The sequence below is a fragment of the Anomaloglossus baeobatrachus genome, chromosome 1 (genome assembly GCF_048569485.1).
Source record: "Anomaloglossus baeobatrachus isolate aAnoBae1 chromosome 1, aAnoBae1.hap1, whole genome shotgun sequence".
NCBI classification, from domain to species: domain Eukaryota; kingdom Metazoa; phylum Chordata; class Amphibia; order Anura; family Aromobatidae; genus Anomaloglossus; species Anomaloglossus baeobatrachus.
Window position 1 is genome coordinate 631,435,302 of NC_134353.1, and position 14,930 is coordinate 631,450,231.

General features: G+C 45.4%; 1 protein-coding gene across 1 annotated transcript in view; it reads right to left on the reverse strand.

The window, feature by feature from the left end:
* The window catches only part of CEBPE (CCAAT enhancer binding protein epsilon), a 42,369-nt gene extending 29,793 nt beyond the window's left edge, over nt 1-12,576 (reverse strand). The window contains exon 1 of the mRNA XM_075340773.1: nt 12,457-12,576. The gene's annotated coding sequence lies outside the window, so the exon portion shown is untranslated. The remainder of the gene's footprint in view (nt 1-12,456) is intronic.
* Nucleotides 12,577-14,930: the final 2,354 nt, after the last annotated feature.

A 14,930-nucleotide genomic window follows, 5' to 3' on the forward strand; every position in this document is an offset into this window, starting at 1 on the left:
AAGGACTAGACCTGTCTAGACAGGTGACCATGTGCCTGGGCGGTCCGCTTGAAAAATTGGAAGCGCCGCCATATTGCCACCATGAAAAGCGCGCTGAAAAACAACAGCAGCCCGCGCTGGGAGAAGTTACCGCCCACGAAGAGGTGTGGCTACCCAGAGATCCCCTGCAGAGTTCTGACCTCGCTTGTGAAGAGAGCGGAAGCGTCCAGAGACGGCGGAACGGAAAAGAAGCCAGCAGCTTGTTGTTAGAGAAAATGGCGTCTGAATGCAGAGACCCAGAGCCAGGCTCCGCTGCCTGGTGGTGTTGGGAGCTCGCCGAGTTCTGCGATCAACTGGAGGCCAGGGTCGGAAGGCTGATCAGAGAGGGACGTGCGGAGTTCCTGGGAATGACCGCGGCGGTTCAGGCCTACGAAGAGAGAGCCGCGCGCCGAGTGCCAGACCGGGCGGTGACGACTCAGACCCCGATGCTGCCACCGATGGGTGAGTCCAGTGATGCCCCTGCCAGCGCGAGTGCCCCGACCCCTGCTGCCACGTCCGCGGTCCCTGAAGAGGCGTCCGGCGCGGCGACGCTGAAGCAGGCCGCAGCCACGCCAGGTGCAGCCCGCCAAGCTCAGGCCGCCGCAGCGATGCCCTGCTCGGCCCACCAAGACCCGGTCCCTGCAGCGACGCCCAGTCCGGCCCGCAGAGAACCGGCTGCCACCGCGACCCTCATCCGCGCCGCAGGTGTGACGCTGACCCAGGCCGCCGCCATGCTAGGCCCGGCCCGCCGAGACCCTACCGCAGCCGCAACGCTCGTCCGCGCCGCAAGTGAGGTGCTGAACCAGGCCGCAGCCCCGTCAGGTGCGGCCCGCCAAGCCCAGATCGCTGCAGCGACGCCCAGCCCAGCCTGCAAAGACCCCATCGCAGCTGCGACGCCGATCCAAGCTGCGCCAGAAACGCCCATCCAGGCCGCCGCCATGCCAGGCGCGGCCCGCCAAGACCAGGCCGCCGCCATATCGGGCGCGGCCCGCCAAGAAAAGACAGACGTACCATTGTTTACCCCGGCCTGCAAGGCCAGAGCAGACACCGCTCCCCAGTCTAAGGAAGTCCCTGCTAGGAAGTCCCTGGTAGGTGAGGACCCCGCATACTGGCAGCTGAAGGCTGACCTGGAGGCCAAGTTCCCACAGGAGATGGTGGACCGGTACATGCTCCCTCCGCATACCCCCAAGACGACTCCTGCAGCAACCATGCCGAAGAGATCCCCGCCTGGGCCGGCTGAGGAGCACCCATCCCCAGCACTGCCACCACCGGAGTGCTCAGAAGAACTAAGGGGGAGGGGAGGCCAGGAAGCTGAGGAGCTGACTCAGGAGCCACCAGCAGTGGATCCATGCCCAGAGCCGGAGATGTTGCCATATTCCCGCTGGGATGAGGAAGACCTAACACCGTCTGCTGAAGAAGATCTGCCCAAAAGCCTCACCTGGGAGCTTGTAAGCTGTACCTCGCAGAATCCAGCCCGCAAGACACGGCGCCGTAACAGAACCCAGTCTTTCCCTGCACCGCAGTCCCCAGAGCAGAGAGATGACATAACGGCCAGAGACCTAGAGGAGAAACGGTTCCTGAGAAGAGCCAAAGCCCAGGTCAGAGGACCCCTTTGTCGAGGAGTAGTAGAAGATTTTAGCCTAAAATCAGGATACGGCTTCATCGTAGCACCTGGTATGAAAGAAGGCATTTTTGTCAACAGAAGAGACGTTAGAGCTCATTTGCCCAGAGGACATCCTGGAAGAAACCTAAGGATGGGAGACACAGTGCAGTTTACCATGCATCAAGGCGAAAGAGGCTGGTATGCGCTAGATGTAACACCATGTCCTAAAGAAAAAGAAACAGACACGGAAGAAGAAAGAGATCGAGAAACCAACAGGTGCCACAGCCCTACAGGCCCAAGCCCTGGTGAGGAGGAATCCACATAAAGTACAGAAAGAAGCATAGAAGTTCCCAGTTTGACAAGTTTGAAGTTTTGCAACGTTTTCAAGTTTAAGCAATGTGCCCACATAAACTAATGTGAGAAATGAACCTTAAGGCTATGAACTGGCTATAGCCACAAACTCTCGCAGTGTAAATAGTTACACCAGAGGGCACCACCACCACCAGCGTCAGCCTGTTTAGGGGCTTGGCTCGTCTGCAACCAGGGAGCACGTCCGTATATAGGGCCTTGGCTTACCTGCAACCAGAGAGCATGCCTGTTTATGGGGCCTGGCTCGCCACCACAAAGAGGGTACCTGGTCAGCACCAACTGTGGAGGCCGCCTCTGGATCCTGCCAGAAGTGGCTGAAGGCGCGGCTTCACCAGGCCAGGTATGCCCTGAAGACCACCAGACCATGAAAGCCGCCTCTACATCCTGCCAGAAGTGGCTGAAGGCGCGGCCAACGTGAAAGGGTTTAGGGTGGGTTAACGGACTTGTGGGTGGAGGGTGGTGATGTATGGTACCTGGTGGTTTTAAATGTTTTACCATGTTTTTACTGTTTTATGCATTTTAAAATGTTGTCTTGCAGCCCGAGGACGTGCTGGTGATAACTAAGGGGGAATGTGGCGCCCCTGACCTGGTCAGGCACCACTGAGTACTGCACCCATGCTGGGGACAGTACAATACAGGTAATCCAGAAGGCTGACCGAGGTGTGACTACACAGGCGCATAGTGATCAGGTCTCACACATGTACCTATGAGAGGACCCCTGGGGATCCCAGGAGGGGGAAAAGCCTTCACCTTCACTGGAATAGTGGAGGGGGCCAAAAGCCTCCATCTCCTCTCAAGGGGTGTGGTAAGAGAGCCTGGTTGCTAGGTGGCGTAGGCAAGAACAGGAGAGGAGGAGCAGTGAGCCGGTTCAGTGCAGAGTCCAGGGAGCTCCGAGAGGAGCTGACCCCTACCCCTGGAGCTGTTGCAGTCTGACAGCGCCCGCGCAGTGGCTACCGACGGGGGAGAACGGTCACCTAGGAGTGCTACCCGAAACCCGTCTCCAGCTAAAGAGAGAGCACAGAGTGGGAAGTAAGGAGACTGCTAGGGAGTACCAGGCCCAAACGGGCGGCAGATCCCGGAGCGGGGATAGATCCACCTTTCCTTGCTAAACCTGCCGGTGTGGGGCCCTCAAAGCCCACACCACAACACCCAAAAGCCGCAGCCACGTAGCCACAGTTAGGGCCCATAGTTCACAGGAGGCAAGCAGCTGGAGTGATCTGGTCCAGGCAACAAGCAAACGGCAAACGAAGGGGAGAGAGGCTTCAGCAACTTCCCTGGGTGACCCCCATAGGGACTAAAAGTCGGGGTTACCCCAAACCACCAAGGGCTAAGGAAGGCGAGTTGGTAGTCACCATCAGAAGTCAGCCTGAAGGATACCTGGTTCCAGCCTGGTTCATCCCAGCTACGCCCGGGTTACTCACCCTGCCATCAACTGTGAGTAAAACCCCTGAAAGACATCCTGCTTGTGTGGAGTTATTCTGCGCCTTGTGGTTCTACACACCTATACAGGGCCCTGGGGCTTGCCTCACTCTCAGGAGGCTATCCCAACTGACTGCACACACCATCAGCCCCAGGCGACCCTCAACCTGCAGTGGCGGTCACCACTGACCGCAATTCTGAGAGTGGCGTCACGACAAATAGAAGATTTCCTACCTGTGACAGGATTCAGCAGAGTGGAGTCCCTGAAGGTAATGCACCGACACAGCGTTCTCGGGGCTTCACACATGTATAAGTGTATAAGCGTACAGTGGCATGCAAAACTTTGGGCACTCCTAGTGAAAATTACTGTTATTGTGAACAGTTAAGCAAGTTGAAGATGAAATGACCTCTAAAAGGCATAAAGTTAATGATGACACATATACTTTGTATTTTATGTAAAAAAAAAGTTTATATATATATATATATATATATATAAAAAAATTTTCCTCTTTTACTTTTTAAATATTACAAAAAGGAAAATTGTCCTATGCAAAAAAGACACCCCTTTGAGATTTGTATGCTCAGATAACTTTGGCCAAGGTTTCAGACCTTAATTAGCCTGTCAGGGTTATGGCGTATTCCTTATCATCATTAGAAAAAGCCAGGTGATGCAAATTTCACAGCTTTATAAAAACCCAGCCTCCAATACTCTCATGCCAAAAACAGCAGCCATGGGTTCTTCTGAGCAGCTGCTTAATGACTCGCCCGCCCCAGGGCTATGGGACACCCGATGCCGGGCCGGACTAGTCCGGGGGTCGTCAGTGGTGGCGGGGCCCGACTCTGTGGCCCTGGTGGGTGTCAGTTAAAATGACTGATGACTTGCTAGTAATTAAAGTTTTTTTATTTCGTGACGCCACCTGTGGTTTGCGGCTATTAAGCCGCCGCTGCTGTGTGAGGCCTCCGGGGTGATGATATGGCAGCAATGGTGGTACTGCTCCCCACAGGTGGAGCGGTGCCCCGGGGACACTGTTGGTGCTTATTAGTGTCTATGCAGAGAAATAACTGAGGCAACACCAGGGGTGCAGTTTCAAGGTCTTTACTCACAGTTCTTGTCAAGGCCTGCAGGAGCCTTTGGACTGCTGGGACCACCGTCAGGGACTTCCGCCGATCCCGGGTAGATCTGGGGGTTGATGCCAGTGCACCCCTCTAATTGTGTCCTTTCTCAGCTGACTTCACTGGCCACCAGCTCTGAAGCTATCTGTGGCCCTGGAATCCCTTCGTTCCCTGCTTGGTGTCACCTGGACCCTCCGAGTCCCAGGGTCTTCACCAGGAAGCGTCACTTTCTTCTTTCTTTAGCTCCTGCCTGACTAGAGCTCTTCTTCTACTCTCTGTTTCTCTCCTTCTCTGTTGCTTTCTTTCTCTGTTGCGGACACTCTGAACTCACAGAGCTCCTTTCTCTTTCACAGCTACATGCTGGCTCCTCACTCTCTCACTCTCTGAGGTAAACTGACACTCTGACCTTCCTCTCTGCTCTACACTCGGCTGGCTCTTCCCACCCCCCGGTGGCTAAGCTACCATCCTATGGGAGCAGGGATGGGTCTTACGGCCCCTCTCAGCATGCAGCATGGGAGGGTTGCTGCCACTGTCCCTGGTCCCAGTGTGTGCCTAGCAATGGGTGTAGTGCAGTTTTACCTGTGAACTGGCATGTACCCCTTTCCTTACCCAGGATGGGACATCACACCTCTGACTGGGGTGCAATGTCTCTGTGGCGACGGAAGCCTCAGGGGCGCCACACTTAGCAATCTGAAAATTAAGATGGTGGAGGCCCACAAAGCAGGAAAAGGCTATAAGAAGATAGCAAAGCGTTTTCAAGTTGTCCTTTCCTTAAGCTGGTGTCACACATAACGACGACGACAACGACGTCGCTGCTACGTCACCATTTTCTGTGACGTTGCAGCGACGTCCCGTCGCTGTCGCTGTGTGTGACATCCAGCAACGACCTGGCCCCTGCTGTGAGGTCGCCGGTCGTTGCTGAATGTCCAGCTTCATTTTTTGGTCGTCACTCTCCCGCTGTGACACACACATCGCTGTGTGTGACAGCGAGAGAGCGACGAAATGAAGCGATCAGGAGCCGGCACTGGCAGCTGCGGTAAGCTGTAACCAGCGTAAACATCGGGTAACCAAGGGAAGACCTTTCCCTGGTTACCCGATGTTTACGCTGGTTACCAGCCTCCGCTCTTGCTGCCAGTGCCGGCTCCTGCACTGTGACATGTGGCTGCAGTACGCATCGGGTTAATTAACTCGATGTGTGCTGCAGGAGAGCAAGGAGCCAGCGCTAAGCGCGGCTCCCTGCTCTCTGAACTGTGACATGTAGCTGCAGCACACATCGGGTTAATTAACCCGATGTGTGCTGCAGGAGAGCAAGGAGCCAGCGCTAAGCGCGGCTCCCTGCTCTCTGAACATGTAGCACAGCGACCTTATGATCGCTGCTTCTGCTGTGTTTGACAGCTAAGCAGCGATCATAACAGCGACTTACAAGGTCGCTGTTACGTCACCGAAAATGGTGACGTAACAGCGACGTCGTTGTCGCTGTCGTTTAGTGTGACACCAGCTTTAGTTCTAAATGTAATTAAGAAATGGCATTTAACAGGAACAGTGGAGATCAAGATAAGGTTTGAAAGACCAAGCAAAATTTCTGTGAAAGCTGCTTGTAGGATTGCGAAAGAGGCAAATTGGAACCCCAGCTTGACTGCAAAAGACCTTTAGGAAGATTTTGCAGACTGTTTAGTTCTGAAACATTGTTCTACTGTTCAGAGACACCTGCACAAATATGGCCTTTATGGAAGAGTCATCAGACGAAAACCTCTCAGGCGTCCTCAACATAAAATGCATCATTCGAAGTATGCAAAGGAACATCTAAACAAGGTTGATGCATTTTGGAAACAAGTCCTGGGAACCAATGGGGTTAAAATATAACTCCTTGGCCACAATGATCAAATGTATGTGTGGAGAAAAAAGGGCACAGAATTTCAGGAAAAGAACATATCGCCAACAATTAAGCATGGCGGTAGATCTGGGGTTGTGTTGCAGCCAACGGCACAGGGAACATTTCACAAGTAGAAGTAAGAATAAATTCAATGAAATTTCAACAAATTCTTGATACAAACATAACACCATCTGTAAAAAAAAGCTGAAGTTGATAAGAGGATGGCTTCTACAAATGGATAATGATCCTAAACACTCGGAAAAAATCCACAACAGACTACCTCAAAAGGCACAAGCTGAAGGTTTTAGGCCCTGTGCACACACTGCATTTTTACCCAGGGTTTTTTTTGCGTTTTTGCTGCAGAAATTTCTTGAGAAAATGTTTGTAACCTTTCTGCAGACATTCCCCAGCAAAACCTATGAAAAAAATATAGCTGTACGCACACTGCGTTTTTTTCTCAAGAACATTCTTTCTGCAGAATTTCTTGAGAAAAAGAATGAGCATGTCACTTCTTTTCTGTAGGTACCTTCTTTTTTTGCCATAGATAATGGTAAAAAACGCAGGGACCAACCTGCGGAAAAAACGCATCAAAAACGCGGTAAAAACGCATGCGTTATTGGTGCATTTTATTGACCGCAAGTGCGCTACTCTTTCAGACTCTCAAGAAATTCCTGAGAAAAATCCTTTTTGTAGTGAGCACAGAGCCTTACAATGACCCTCACAGTCCCCTGATCTGAACATCATTAAAAATCTGTGGCTAGACCTCAAAAGAGCAGTGCATGCAAGACTACCTAGGAATGTCACAGAACTGAAAGACTTTTCCGAGGAAGAATGGATGAAAATCCCTCCAACAAGATTTGAAACACTGTTGGCTGGCTACAAAAAGCATTTACAAGTTGTGATATTTGCCAAAGGGGGTGTTACTAGGTACTGACTATGCAGGTTACCCAAACATTTGCATTGGCCCATTTTCCTTTATTGTTAACTTAAAGATGTAAATGATAAAAATATATATTTTGTGCCTAAAATACAAAGGATATGTGTCATCTTTAACTTTTATGCTGTTCACAATAAGTTATTTTGACCAGGGATGCCCAAACCTTTGCATGCCATTGTATATGTGGTACATAGCATCATTCAATATTTTCAACAGTGTGAGTGGGTTTCCAGGAATATTTTTTCAATGTTTATCAACTTGCACTAGTTAGGATAATAAACTCACCCTGCCCTACTAGATGACACCTCTAATCTCTGCTGGTAGGCTATAGTGGTGATTTCATGTCTACATCGCATGTGAAAGCTGCAGCCAATCACTGAGCTGAGTCGTCAAGTGCGCTGTAGTTGTGGCGTGACCATTGTAACCTGTAAATAAAGACTAGAGCCACAGCAGAGAGGCATTGCTATAACATCGTAATGTAAATAATGCTTACAGTGTAACTGTCATCCTAATTTTTATTTCAGAAATCAATAGTACACGTGGAGACAAGCAAAACTGTAATACATCTTATCAGAGATATTATCTTCTTTCTCTGCCCAGTCATTATCAAAATTCTCAATTCTGAGGTAAAATTTGTATTCAGTGAAGATTTTCCCATTACTGAGATAGGAGATGGCGGTTGTTACTGATGAATTTCTATGTAGCGTGCACCTGAAGAACATCTCTAGAATCCTCCCCTTTCTCACCATAGAAACAACAAAAACCCTCACCGTGGCCCTGATCCATTCCTGATTTGATTACTGTAATTCTCTATTAATTGGCCTCCCCTCACTAGACTTTCCTCTCTCCAGTCCATCCTTAATGCTGCAACAAGGTTCACCTATCTGTCTAATCGTTATTCGGACGCTTTCACTCTGTGCCAATCATTGCAGTGGCTGCCCATACATTATAGGATGCAATTTAAATTGCTTGTTCTCACCCACAAAGCTCTTCATAGTGCGTCACCACCTACATTTCCACCCTTATCACTGTCTGTCACCCTACTCGTTCTCTATGTTCCACACTCCCTAAAACACTTCTTTTAAGGGTGGCCTATCACCCACCCTAATCGAAGTCAATTCATATATATCCCCTGCATTATTTCAAAGAACATAATTCTCACTCCAACTCAACCACACCCAAAAGCATTACAAAAATTGGCTCATGACTGGCTCATGCAGCCTTCATCTATCCCCCATTTCTTTCAGATGGCTGGACCATCATGTAAATAAGCACTTGAACCTTGTGTCACCTCCACTTCACCCCATTGTAGAATGTAAGCTCTTATGAGCCGTGTTGTCTTTATTTTTGCTTTAATTATGGTATCTTCTATAATGGTTTCTTATGTTTTGTATATGAACCTCTGAATTGTAAAGTGCTGTGGAATACGTTGGCGCTATAGAAATAAAGATTATTATTATTATTATTATTAATAATAATATTAATAATAATATTATATAGATAGGAGAGGGAGGAGGTGGGAGAATCAAAAGGTTGTTCCTGGAAAACCTCTTTACAATATACAGTATACAATTGTAGACTACTGAATGATGCTATATACATAACACTTATACACTTATAGATACATACATTATATACAAGTGGTTAATTCACCGCTGTGTGGTATATTTATGTTTGTGGTTTATATTTATGTATGCAGCTTACTGCTTGTTTATACAACCCTCAACAATAAAATTGCAGCACCAAGAAGGAAAAGTTTTGAGTCTTAAGGCCCCGTCACGCGCAGCGACGTAGCTAACGATATATCGCTGGGCTTACGGATTCTGTGACGCACATCCGGCATCGTTAGTGATGTCGTTGCGTGTGACAGCAAGGAACGACCGTTAACGATGGAAAATACTCACCTTATCGTCCATCGTTGACACGTCGTTCCTTTTTAAAAAAACGTTGATTGTTGAGCACGCAGGTTGTTCGCCGTTCTCAAGGCAGCACACATCGCTACGTGTGACACCTCGGGAACGACGAACTGCAGCTTACCTGCGGCCTCCAGCAATGTCGAAGGAAGGAGATGGGCGGGATGTTATGTCCCGCTCATCTCTGCCCCTCCGTTTCTATTCGGTGGCCGCTTAGTGATGCCGCACGAACCGCCCCCTTAGAAAGGTGGTTTGCCGGCAACAGCAACGTCGCTAGGCAGGTAAGTATGTGTGTCGGTTCCAAATGAGTTTGTGCGCCGCGGGCAGCAATTTGCCCGTGACGCACAAACGACGGGGGTGGGTGCTTTCACCAGGGATATCGCTGCGTGTAACACCCCCTTTATGCAAATCACAACCTTTGTCGACATGTTAACAAAATAGAAATAATGAAAAACTGAAAACAAAATTTGCAAAACATCTCAATTTATTTAGCTGAGTATGAGCACCCACTTGCACTCCTTGCATGCCATCAATTAAGTTAATAATGTTTGTCTTAGGAACGTTCTGCCATGCTAAATGCACATGGACACATAAATCATCAGGATCTTCTGCTGGCCATTCCATTTGCAGTTGCCAACTGATGATGTTCCAGATGCATGTGTATTTCTGGTTCTCATATTGATTTTTTAAACAACTTAATTTACATTTATTCATCATTTTCATATTATTAAAATGTTTATTAATCCTGAGATTTCCATGATTTCATGACTTTTCCTTCTTGGTGTCGTAATCTCAATGTTGAGGGGTGTACATATATTTTTTACATGATATGTTGCTAGTATTGATGAGTGAGCAATACCATACTCAGGTGCTTGAAACTCGAAACGAGCAGTTTGGATGCTTGGATGAGCTAGACTCGAGTACCGAGTATAGGGGAAGTCAATGGGAAACTTGAGCATTTTTACAGAACATCTTCCTAAAAAAGGCTCGAGTTTCCCATTAACTTCCATAATAATTGTTACTCAAGTCAGGCCCGTCCAAGCGTCTGATCTGATTGTTTCGAGTACTGAGCCCCCGGCATGGCAGTGCCCGCTCATCACTAGTTACATTTTCTGCCAACTAAGATATTAATTTTAATGCATTTTTAGGGCAACATAAAATACAGTGGATATAAAAAGTCTACACAACCCGGTTAAAATGCTAGGACTTTGTCATGAAAAAAAGAGAATGATTTCAGAACTTTTTTCCCTCTTTAATGTCGCCCATAATCTGTACAAATCTATTGAGAAACAAACTGAAAACATTTTGAGGACAGCAATAAAAATAACAAAGCTTAAATAATATGGTTGTGAAATTGTAATCACCTTTTTTAATTGTGGATGTGGTTGTGTTCAGAATTAGCCAATCACATTTAAACACATGTTGAACAGTAGTCAGTACACAACTGCCATCATTCTGATTAACCCATATAAAGTTTAGCTGTTCTAGTAGGGTTTTCCTGACATTTACTTGGTTGGGTTTTACAGCAAAACCAATCTCTGTAAACAGCTTACAACACAACAAAGGGATCTCATTATTGAAAATTTTCAATCAGAAGGGTACAACATTTTTCCTAAGGCATTAGATATACAATTAAACACTGTGAAGATGATCATCAAGTAGGGGTTTAACTTTGGCACAACAAAGAAATTAACTAAAACCGGATGTACTTTAATAGTTGATGAAGAAACAAGGAGAAATTTTGCTTGGAAAATTTCTGGCAAATACTGTTTGTGTAATGCATGTGACAACAATCCCCCATAATCTTTACATGTCTGGCCTGTGGGGTAAGTTGCAAGATGAAAACCTTTAGTTGAATGTAAGGAAATTATAAACAGTTCCAAATATCAGTCAATTTTGCAACAAAACCTTCAGGCCTCTGCTAAAAAATTGAAGATGAAGAGGAATTTCATTTTCAGCAAGAAAAAGGAGCCTAAGCAAACCTCCAAATCAACAAAAATAAGACTTCACCAGAAGAAGATCAAAATTTTTAAATGGCCCAGCTAAAGCCCAGACCAGAATCCAATTGAGAATCTGTTGGTTAGCTGTACACAGGAGATACCCTCACAATCTGACAGTTTTGAATGACTACTTCAAGGAAGAGTGGGCAAAAATTGCCAAGTCCAGTTGTGTTATACTGAGACTCATATCCAAAAAGACTGAATGCTGTTATGAATTCATAGGGTACGTTAACAATGTATTAGTTTAAGGTACACATATTTATGCAACCACACTATTTTGGTTCTTTATTTTCTTTTTGTGTATTTTTCAATGGAATTGTCCAGATTATAGGTAACAATAAAAGTAGAAAAAAATTATTCTTATTGTTTTGATTTTTTTTACATGATAAAATCCTGCCATTCATTTTAACAGGGGTGTGTAGACTTTTTATATCCATTGTAGATAGATACTGTATAAACATAAGCATTTATTTTTCTTAATGAAATTCTCCTAATATGGTCAATCACTTAGCAGACCTCATCTTCACTCCAAGCATACCGGACAGAGATGTCTTGAGTTTACAGATTACCTATTATGATATTGAGTAAATTAACTATATTATCTAGATAATCTGCATTTTGTATATAAATGTATCAATACAGTATTTTAGGTTTGTTACTATATGTTTAATAACACTTTGCCTATTTGGAAAGGATAATTCTACAAGAAAGTTGTGCTTAGCATATGGCACAAGCATCCTATATGTGAGTTAAGGAAAATTACATAAAAATAAATGGAATTTATTGAGGCATATTAATGTAATTATTGTAGTCCTGGAATTTATCTGATCTGTAACAGCTAGATCTAGATGCAATTTATTATATTAAAATACTTTCCAATGTAATATAAACAAAATACTGTATGTGAATATGATGAAATCTCACTAACATTGAAAATCCTAAAAAAAAAATAATAAACACCAGAAAACCATAAAGCATAAATTATAAAAGGTAAGCATGTGGCCTTATGCTTTGCAATAGGAATATATTTATTCTCATAATAAAGCGTTGGGTTGATATCATATTTATCATAGGTACTTTATATTAATGATAATTTATATCTAAATATGCCATATTTATATGTGATAGCTTATGTATCAATCATCCAATTCTAACCATCTATGGTATCCCGCATATATAGCAGACGGGATGTGTTTGCTGGTAGAATTTACCTGTGTTAATCGATCGTTCTTTCCTCACACGTCTCACTCACACAAGGTGCCCCCTTTGGAGTAAAGGTTTTCTGTCTCACACCCCCGACTTAGTCCCAGGGGATGACTATTACACCTGATGCTGACTGCAAGTCTGATGTGAAGAAGATCACGATGGGGGGGTTATCATCTATATTACTATCTGTCTCCTCCCTGTGGCTGACAGATTCCGCCCCCCCATGATCTCCTCATCAGGAAGACAACTGATTTCCCAATGGGGCTGGTGCAATCCAGACACTGCTCTGAGTTTATCAGTTCTCACCACATGGTCCCACAGCACCCAGTAACGGCTACCTTACAGTGCATCTTTACATGGATGGAATATTAACCCATTACCAACTAATCTGATGTAACGAGATATGACAGTGAGAAGGAAGTATACGGGTATTTGTTCTTGTCATAGAGCTTTATTACAGCAATAGATTTGTAATGCACATATGTGAGTCATTGGTTTACAGTACACGTTTATACATATTTTACCTTTATATCACCAGATTAGATTAGACTTTTTTCCTAAAGGTGTCAGTAGTAGAACTATATTTAGAAGTAAGTACATTCCTGTGGATTCTCACAAAGGCAGCCCATTTTCTGGTTCCACCTGGTGATCGGCTTTTTGCCGTTGGTCTTTCAGAGACCAGGGCTCAGAGAGGGCAGTATATGACACATTGGAACTTGGCAAAAGGACTAGACCGTGGTCACAGAACAAACTAAGAGACTAGGAAATAAAACCAGGAGGTACCAGGAAGAGAGCCCAGTGTCTGATGGAGCCAGAGGTTATCCGGAGCATCGACCACGAACAGGCCTCAGACAGAAGCAGATTTAACCACGAAAAGGGATTTAGAAACAAGACTTAGGCAGAATCAGGAGTTCCCAGGATCAGGATAAAGAACAGGCCTCCCTCCCACTGATCCTGGAGGTCAGGACTGGAGTGTAGTCAGATGAAAATATTAAGTGACGAGCAAAAGGGTAATAATGTTTGGAACTTTTGACTTTTAGGCTCCATATCTCACCATCCACTACAACGTTGAGCTTGAAACCTTCATTTTACAGACAATTATCTTGGCTATCTCATTTGTAAATTTGACTTGCAACTATTTGGCATATAATTAGTTATGCAAATTCTTGCCATGTCACTGCATTTTTACTATTTTGCTTCTTAAAATCTAAATTTTAATTTTATTATTTTGTTAGTATTTTGGAAATCAACCTTTGGTTATTAACAGTGCCTAAATCCTTCTGAGCAATCTCTGTATCAGAATCAAACATGTCTCGACTGAAATCTGATCCCAGGTTTCTTCTACACGTTCCCAATGTTGGTGCATACTGGGCAACTCACTTGGGTTTAGGTATAGCTTTTTCTTCACATATACCCACATGTTTTCAGTTGGGTTGAGGTCTGGGGGCTTTGGGGGCCAAACTAGCACTTCTACTTCATTGTCATTGAACTATTTCTTTGCCAATCTTGACAATGCTGTGAGTCATTGTCCTGCTGGAACACTATGTCATCCTTTTCATGCCCATAGTACTCAAGTGTATGAAGTAACTCATCTTGTAGGATACTTAAATATAGCTCAGCATTGAGACCACCATCGATCCTTGCCAAGTATCCAACAACTTTGGCTTTCAAACAACCCCATAGCATCAGGCTTCCTCCACTGAATTTGACAGTTGCCTCAATTTCTTGATCCCTTAGCCCCTTTTTCTCTTGTTTTATTCAGACCTATTTGCATTCATCAAAGCCTAATCTATTGACTTTCGTCTTATCACTCCAAATCACCTGTTTCTGATCTTTTAATGTCCAATTTTCATACTTTTTTGCAAACTCGAGTCAACGCTTCTTATGATGATATTCTTTTTTCAAGCCACCATTCCAGACTTGTATAATGTGTATTGCACAGAGATTGCATGGATGTCTGTGATCTCACTATTATGAAGCATAGCAGCCACCTCTACTGCTGTATTTGTGACGCTAGAACTGATAGATCTTGTGATGAGACGACTTGTTGGCTTCAAGTTTTTGCCTAGACGTCCACCTCTTGGCTTTTGAATGGATGGACAGACTTAATTTCTTATTCTTGTATATCTAGAAAACAACATGGGAGAAGTAAGAAGTCAGAATCATGAGTATTACTACAATTTAGTAGAGTATCCAAGAGTCTGGTCAGTAATGTAGTCAGGAGAAGCCAGAAGTCAGAATCGAGAATGCTATTGAGAGGTCAAGGTGAATATTAAGTCAAATTAGCCAAGAATCAACTTCAACAATACACTGCAAGTACTAGATGTGGCATCCAAATGCTAAGACATGAATGTAGCCAGGGTCAGCAATGCGTTAAGACTAGAGATGAGCGAACCGGTCCCGGTTCGGCTCGAGGTCGGTTCGCCGAACGGAGGTCCCGTTCGAGTTTGGTTCGTCGAACGTTCGACGAACCGAACTC